Raw genomic sequence first — 8,912 nt, forward strand, 5'->3', positions numbered from 1 at the left:
AGCAAATAAGTGCAGAATTTTCAGTCATTTGTTTTGGTCATTCAGTCTTATTCTCATGCTGTTATCTGTTATTCACATGTTAGTATTTTATATTGCATTTTACAGAGTAATAGTGTTAGTAATTCCTCATTAGTTCCCACTGTAGCTTTTATGTGTGTCATGATAACAATGCATATTTAGGGTAGAATCATAAACTCGTAGTGTATCTCATACTTGTGAAATTTAACTGAGAGTTCGGGCAATATTCTATTATGTCTAATCACAGTTAGAACACTGTATTCATTCACAGTCTTGAAAGCATTATTTGCATCATGCACTTTTTTATGCAGGGAACATTCATGTTGAAGTGAAACCTAAATTTTAAAAAGATGTATTTATTTCTCTTTTTAATTTGTGTATATGAATGTTTTGCCTGCATGTATGTGTGTGGTATGTGGGAATTCAGTGCTTACAGTGGTCATTGAGAGTGTCAGTGTCCACTGGAATTGCCATTGCAATTAATTGTGAGCCACCAAGTGGGTGCTAGCAATGTCGTTAGCAACGGCAGCAAGAGTTCTTTACTACTAAGCCATGTCTCTAGTCCCCTCAGATGAAAATTAACACCAAAAAGCATACAAGTACATAACAACAAAATAACAATATCAGGTGGGGGACACAACCGTGTAAGAAGTAAATGTGTTTGACAACATGTATCACGGCCTTTTAATCACAGACTGAGGTCACTGTGTATGTGATACACTTGACACTTTCATGACCTTTCTGTATCCACTTTGCAACAAAACAGCTGTTGGATTAAAGAGGCAGTTATCCTTGATGTTTCTCAAGTCAGTTCATGACAATGTCCAACTAATACAGCTAAAAAAAATAGAAGAAAAGGAAAGTGTCAAATTAAAAGGATAACAGTGACTCCAATATTTCCACTGCTATCTGCCATATATACACTAAACTCATAAAAATTTTATATGCCTTTATACGCTCAACCCTTAACAAACACAGTGACTATTTATTAGTGAAAATACTGGGGTTCAGTGACTATTTATTAGCGAGAATATTGGGGTTCAGTGGATGTGACCAGTACCTTCTTGCCTTGTGTGCAATGTACTATGCCTGTGAAAACAAAATTCATTACCAGAATTGTGCAGAGTGACCTTACAGATCTGTGTAAAGGAATAGTTACATAGAGTCATGGTCTTTGGTCTCTATTTACTTTACCATTTTTCTTCACTAAAATGAATGCAGATAGATACTGAAATACTCAATTCTAAAAGATGTGGTACAAACATTTCCTAGTCACTGTCATTCAAGGAGTCTCCAAGGCCACAGCAGGTCTTGGCATGGAGGAGCTTGTTGATACTTTTCCATCCTCACAGATGCAGCTGGGGAGTTACATTGGCATCAATTTCCTGGAAATGCGCCTGGCATCTAAGCAAGGAAACAGTGCCAGAAAGGTAGACCTAGGAAAAGCATCCTTGGATGTTGTGTTTTTATGTGTCCAGTGTTGGATGGTGTGTATCCTAAATAATGTTAAATGCCTCATATATATGATCATCATATGTGCTGTGGGTATTGTTCTATATAAATAAAACACTGATGGCCAGTGACCAGGCAGGAAGTAGATGGGCAAGGAGAGAGGAGAATTCTGGGAAGCAGAAGGCTGAGGGGAGAGACACTGCAGCCACCGCCAGGAGAAGCAGCATGTGAAGACGCTGGTAGGCCACCAGCCACGTGGCAAGGTATAGATTTATAGAAATGGGTTAATTTAAGATAAAAGAACAGTTAACAAGAAGCCTGCCACGGCCATACAGTTTATAAGTGATATAAGCGTCTGAGTGATTATTTTATAAGTGGATTGTGGGACTGCAGGGCTTGGGGAACCTGGAGAGAAGCCCTCCAGCAACAAATGGCGCCCAACGGCTCGAGTTTCCACCTTAAACCTAAAAATATTTAATAACCAATTCTAAACAGAGCCAAAACCAGGTTCCTGCTTCTTGTCTCATACGGACAGCTAGACGCCGCAAAACGCAGGTTTGAACACTGGCGGGTTCCTGGCGGGTTCCTGGCGTGTGCGTTTGACCAGCAGTATGGCGTGAATGAGGCGTCTGCCAGCGGCACATTATGCTGTGTAGTAGATTTAGTCTTTACTAGTATTTAAAAAAAAAAAAGGTTTCTGGGCTACACGCTGCTTTGATAAAAGCTTACACTCACTATTTCTGAGACTTGATGACTCCCAGAGCTGGCGGAAAATGTACCACTGCCATGTTGGGAAGCTAAAGTGGGCGGAGCCAATAGCCACAGCGCCGTTTCAGTCTTACAATGGTGCAGTTTAAAGCAATAGGCTCAAGGTAATATAAAACATAAGCCACGTAAAGATGGCTACCACACAGAGAATCTGGATTATGTTCTCTTTGATATTCATAACTAAAGAAAAATATTTGATTACAAAAGCTGTTGAGTTATGCCAAAATGTATATTTTAAAGGTACCTTGACTTCAAAATTTGGATATAAGGATATGTTACTTTGGAAAAGAGGTTCTGCTTTTGTTTCCACAGAAAGCCAGAGGCTGTGGATTTGTTCCAGATTAAGATACATCAGGTTTCACCAGCCAAGACCCCCTGAAAGGTCTCTGATGACACCATGGCCCAGATGATCCAACATCCAGAGCGGTTTCAAGACAACTGATTCACACAATACAGCCTCACGGACTACCCATAGGTCTAAAATTTTCTTTGCATCCCCATAAGATACAGCGCCCCCCCTCCAACAGGAAATAGTAAGAGATGCTACACCCAAATTCCCAAATATACCAAGCTGGCTTTAGGGGTGGAATTGGCTCACTCCCCCTCTAAACCCAGACATATTACTTTAAAAAAAAATGGTTAAGAGATTCTTGTGTCCCAAATCAGAAGAGCCCTCTGGTGTGGGGACAGAGAAAAACCAATATTTTTATTTAAAACAGGTTGATTATAAATATGATCTCTTTCTAAAAAAGAAAATGGGATATTATATAGATATACAGGAGGATATGGAGATGATAAGATAAAGGGTAGATTAATGAACCTACTTTTAAAGAACAACTTGTTTAAAATGTTTTACATTGGTATAGATTTTAGTTTATGTTTAAAATGTTTTACATTGGTATAAATTTTAGTTTATTGATACAAACTTGAAGTTAATTTTGTTATACTGAATATATTTATTTCTATTCTTGTTTGAGGTATTATGTTTATGTAACTCATTTAAAATTGTAATGGATAATTAAAAATAGATTAATAATTAGTCATCTATGATAATCATATCTGTAGCCATGTTAGTTAAGTCTTCTAGGTATACATAGATATATTTCAGATAGATAGGTAATCTTCAAACACTTCATAGACCTAGAGAATATGGCATTTAAATAACTTAAAATTCTGTTGACGTGAGACACAATTGCTCCTGGCTGTACCAATTGATCCCAAGAGAATGTTGGACTTCTAAGACATTTCCATTTGGAAGATGGTCTTTTTGGCACAAAATGGCCTACTGGGCAAAGAACTGCCCTTGCCTTGATGGCTGACAGTACAAATATAATGCTGTCCTTTCTGGACAAGCGGGACACAAGGAAAGCGATCACTGTACTCTGCCAAGACAGGGTAAGATGGTCTCTCAGAATTCCTGCTTCTGAAAATGGTCTGTCAGATACTCTAGGCCTGTAGCCAATTTGAATGCACCAACAATGCTGAGAAACATTAGGTGACTGTCCAGGCTGCCAGCTGTCTTGGTCTATTTTTGCAAGTTTCCCGAAAGTTGCTTGCATCCATCTACCATTTCTCAGTTACCATTATGTTCCTTCTCAGGTCTTTGATATGGTTAAAAACTAGATAGTTGTAATTTCCTCAGTTATGATAAAAGATAAGTTAGATATAAAACCTTAAACTCACAAATATAAGACAGATAGGACATCTTCTTTAATATTGTAACTGTAATTCTTGCTCGATAATTGTTTTGTTATATGTAATTTTACCATGTTAAAGTTAAAACCTTCCTTTTTAAAAAAAAGAAAAAAGGGGAAGTGCTGTGGATATTGTTCTATATAAATAAAACACTGATGACCAGTGACCAGGCAGGAAGTAGATGGGACAAGGAGAGAGGAGAATTCTGGGAAGCAGAAGGCTGAGGGGAGAGACACTGCAGCCACCGCCAGGAGAAGCAGCATGTGAAGACGCTGGTAGGCCACCAGCCACGTGGCAAGGTATAGATTTATAGAAATGGGTTAATTTAAGATAAAAGAACAGTTAACAAGAAGCCTGCCATGGCCATACAGTTTATAAGTGATATAAGCGTCTGAGTGATTATTTTATAAGTGGATTGTGGGACTGCAGGGCTTGGGGAACCTGGAGAGAAGCCCTCCAGCAACAATATGAAGCAGCCAATGCATAAATAGAGAACATACTTCTGACACTGTTCTGACAAACATTTCAATGAATTCACAGGTCAGTCAGTATTAGTGTTCACAAATATTGCATGGTGTTCATTGGAAAATTGGTCTCAAATTGTTATTCCATGAGTTTCATGTGCAGATGTCAGCTGCCATTCAACCAACAAAATTAAACCATTCTCATTTTTGTTTGTGATGTATACTTTTTAAGACTTAAAACTAATAAGCATGAATTGCATGGGATTTCTCAGGGAACACATCGCTGGGAACTCAGTGGTATATAGCAAAATCCAATAGTGTCAGATTTTAAATGGTGTCCATGTATAAAAGTCTATTGTGTGTATATTGATTATTTAATCATGGGCTGTTAATTGATCATGTGGTTGATTTTCATGGTGATGCTCCTAAGACTAGTACTGTATTGTACACTTCAAACTTCTTCAGTAACCAAAAGAAATTTACTTTGGTGTTGTGTTGGTTTGAATATGTAGTTATGTTCCTCACAAACCCATGTGTTTGAAAGCTTGGACTATAGGAAGTGACACTGTTAGGAGGTGTGGCATTGTTGGAGCAGGTGTGGTCTTTTTGGAAGAAGAATGTCATTGTGGGTCAGGCTTTGAGTTCTACACTTGATCTTAGCCAAAAGGCCGAGAATCGATCAGGCTTTGAGTTCTATTTGCTCAAGCTATGCCCAGTGTGGGAATGAGTTCACTTCCTTTTGCCTGGTGATCATGATGAAGAAATCTCAGCTACCTCTCTGTCTCCATATCTGCCAGCACTCTGACATGTTTCCCACAATGGAGATAATGGACACAACCTCTGAAACTGTAAGACAGCCTCAAAAAAAAATTTTCCTTTATCAGTGTATTTGTGTGTCTTCACAGCAATGGAAACTATAACTAAGACAGAAGTTATTCTTAGGCCTAGAGTTATTGACATGCAAGTTTGTATTTCTTCCTCTTAAGTAGATGAGATCAGTTTTGCACAGCATTGGGTGTTACATTCAGGCACATTGCCGAGATAAGAGGTTTATCTACAAACAAGTCCAGGCTTGGTATTTCATCATCTTTTTTTTTTTTTACATTTTTTGATCATTTTATTTTCTTTTATTTTTAATTAGCTTAAAAGTACCCAGTTTCTTTAAGGCTTCTTCATATTTAATGTTTTAGTTGAACCAATCCTTCATCTCCTCATCTCACTGCTCCTACTCCAGCTTATCCATTGCATGCACATTATGTTCCTTCTAGTCTCATACCTTCTGTGCTTTCTTTCTTCCACAGCCTCTCTAATGCAGACTCTTTTTAACTCTCTTCTGGCCCCATTCTAGTTTCTTGGTACCAACATACTTTTGATCCACATAAACATGTATTTCTAACACCTATAACTAATGAAACCACGTTGAGACAGAATATATGCCAGTTATCTTATTGGGACTATCCTACCTCACTGAATAGCATAGTTTCTATATTCTGCTGTATCCAACCCCCCTAGGGTGTTCCACAATGCCAGTGAATGGAGAGTGTGGACTGCTAGTATCTAGTAGTTCTTAATGTCATAGCTCTTATATCCACTTTATTTTAACTTTTTCAGGTCCCAAGAACCTTACCCAATTTTATTGTGGTACATTATTGTTCAGTTCGATGTCATTGCATGGCTGATGATTATGTGGAGCAACTGTACCTTATCTGGGACTGTATGGTTCAGCCTGGTATTGATTTACAGCTGTTTTTGTCTACTTCTTCAAGGTAATCTCAGCTACTTAAGAGGATTTCAGACACCTTCTCCTGTAGGAAGAGAGTATGTTGTGCTGAGAGTTTACTCTGACATCACTTCACTGATAGACTGTCTAGCATATTGCTTTTTTCCTATCATTTTTTTCTCTCAGCCAATGTAGGGGTACATGATTATCCCAGACACAGTTTCAACTCAGGCACAGAATATTATTCCAGTAGCCATCATTCATCATATATTGTACTTCTCCTTGCCATTTATGGTAGTCTTTTTTTGTCTTACACTATGCTGTTGTTTATTCTTGAGATATCATCACATCTGATACCCACTTCTCTCTAGCAGCCCATAAATTGTGCGCACACATGTATTTGCCTATGTTTTATGAATTTTGTGAATCTATGTCTGAAAATATTGTCAGTTGTCACTTAAATACTCATTCTAATGCATTTTGTGCTTTTAATAATTTTTCCTTATCTAACACTATTGTAGGGTAAAAACCCAAAGACAATGCAGCATGAACAAGTTCAAAATGGGAATCTCTTTAAGTGGGTTTCGTTACTACATGGAGGAAAAACACTTTGCACAGTGAAGATTGAAATTCATTTTTCAGATGTTTTAAAGGCAAACATATCAGAACACTTATAACTGATTTGCAGTTGTCAGGGTTGTGTGTGGATAAGACTATCAGGCACTTAAAAGAAGCTAAAAACATGCAGTTTTGTGGGGCGTTTTGACTCCCAGTTTGTAGAATGGAGTTGAGTACTTTCCAAGAGACTTTTCATAGTGGAAGTAGAAAAGGGAGAGTTAGTTTCAGTTAGTTTCAGCTTAAATAAAAGATGGCTCCACCTGTGTGAGGATTTGGGAACTTTAGCCACGTCAAAAGTCTATAGATATATTCTTTGTGGTATTATAATTTCCTCACTCCATATCTTCTATTCTTATATGAGATAAACATTAAGCATTGATATATTTAATATGTGTCAACATTATTGAAATTGTTTTCTTTCATGCCGTGACTAGAAAATATCAATATATTCTGGAAATCTTGCATTCTATTTGTTGTATGTGCTGTCATTTTTCACTGTCTCTCATTGGCCCATGTCACATCATTGTGAATGTGTCATTTTCTATGAAACTTGCTGGCTTTCATTCAATCATTATGGACATCCTGAGTTTTTGCTCATTCCCATATTGATTGATATACATGGAAAGTAACTAAACTTGTCAACCTTTTGAGGAGGATGTCGTTTTATGTGTTCAGACTGGCCTTGAACTCCTTGGCTTCAAAGAACTTTTGTTTCAGTCTTCCAGTAGTCTCATCAATTTAAGGCTTTTCCTCTACTGCCAGCTGTAAATATTTGTCAGTATTTTTCTGACCAGATGAATTGTGTGTCCATATTCTGAAGGTAATTGTACCAAACCACATAATGGACTTCTGGAATCTGGCAATCAGAATTCTTACCTTATCACAAATTACAAATGGAATGTTGGGAAATTTCTCTCTAATTTGCTACTATCTCATCCTTTACTGTAGAGAATGCACATTAAAGCCCACAGATTTGATTCTCATTCACCTAATGACAGCCAATGCCTTGACCATTCTCTCTGCAGGAGTGCCCCAAACAATGGCAGTATTGGGATTTAAACATTTCTTGGATGATTTTGGATGCAGGCTCCTATTGTACATTCAAGGGTTTGTTAGGAGTGTGTCCATTGGAATCACCTGCCTCTTGAGTGTGTTTCAGGCCTTGACCATTAGTCCCAGGAAGTCCTGTTGGAAGAATCAAAAAGTCAAAGTTAGAAGAACATTGGCTGCCACGTTTACCTCCTTTGGATTCTGTACATGTTGATAAATTTCATTCTTGTTGCATACACATTTGTCAACAGGAATAGCAAAAATGTGACAAGAAGACAAGACTTTGAATACTGTTCCATCATAGTTCAATATGAAATTTCTGAATATCTCTATGCAGCACTGGTGGTTATCCCTGAAGTCTTCTTTTCTGTGCTCATGGCCTGATCCAGTGGATCCATGATTGTCATTCTTTATAGACATAAACAGAGGGTCCAACATGTCTGTAGCACTCATGGTTCCAGCAGAAATTCCCCTGAATCCAGAGTCACCCAGAACATTCTGATCCTAGTATCTACCTTTCTGTCTTTTCATACTTTCTTCTCCATCTTAAGAGGCTTCATTAGTCTTTTGTAGTATCAAAATTCATGGCTGATAAACATCAATTGCTTAACTTCTCTCTGTTTTCCATCTTTTGTAGTCTTTTTTCTCATGTATCATTACTCCATTGTATCCAAGCATTGTTTGGTCTGGAGAAGGAATAAAAAGGGTGTAATCTCATTTTACCTGTAGAAATAATATATTTTGCTTGGTATTTAGTTGTTTACACACGTTTCTCACTCAAAAGATCAATATAGGAAGTTAAATTGTAAATTTTTGTCTTTTAGGAGTAGCTGAATCTATTATGGCCATTTGTTAGGTGATTAAATAGCAGCTTGCAGGATCAAATCCTAATGTGTGAGGACCATTGTATTCTTTCTCTTCTTGAAGGGTTGAGAGTCCTCCCTTTATCCACCTGATACACTAAGGAGCCAGCCAAAAGCTGCTAATAAAATATCTTTCATGTGGCTTTCATTCCATCTGGGAATCTTGGCTGCTTGGTGATTTCACAGGTAGGTCTCTTTGTTTCTGTGTTTCTTATTTAATAAGACGGTTGGTTACATCAACATCTCTTTCCTATATTCTAACTG

General features: G+C 37.7%; 1 pseudogene; it reads left to right on the forward strand.

The window, feature by feature from the left end:
• The first annotated feature begins 7,567 nt into the window (after nt 1-7,567).
• On the forward strand, nt 7,568-8,514 carry LOC114710868 (annotated as a pseudogene).
• Nucleotides 8,515-8,912: the final 398 nt, after the last annotated feature.

The sequence above is a fragment of the Peromyscus leucopus genome, chromosome 1 (genome assembly GCF_004664715.2).
Source record: "Peromyscus leucopus breed LL Stock chromosome 1, UCI_PerLeu_2.1, whole genome shotgun sequence".
NCBI classification, from domain to species: domain Eukaryota; kingdom Metazoa; phylum Chordata; class Mammalia; order Rodentia; family Cricetidae; genus Peromyscus; species Peromyscus leucopus.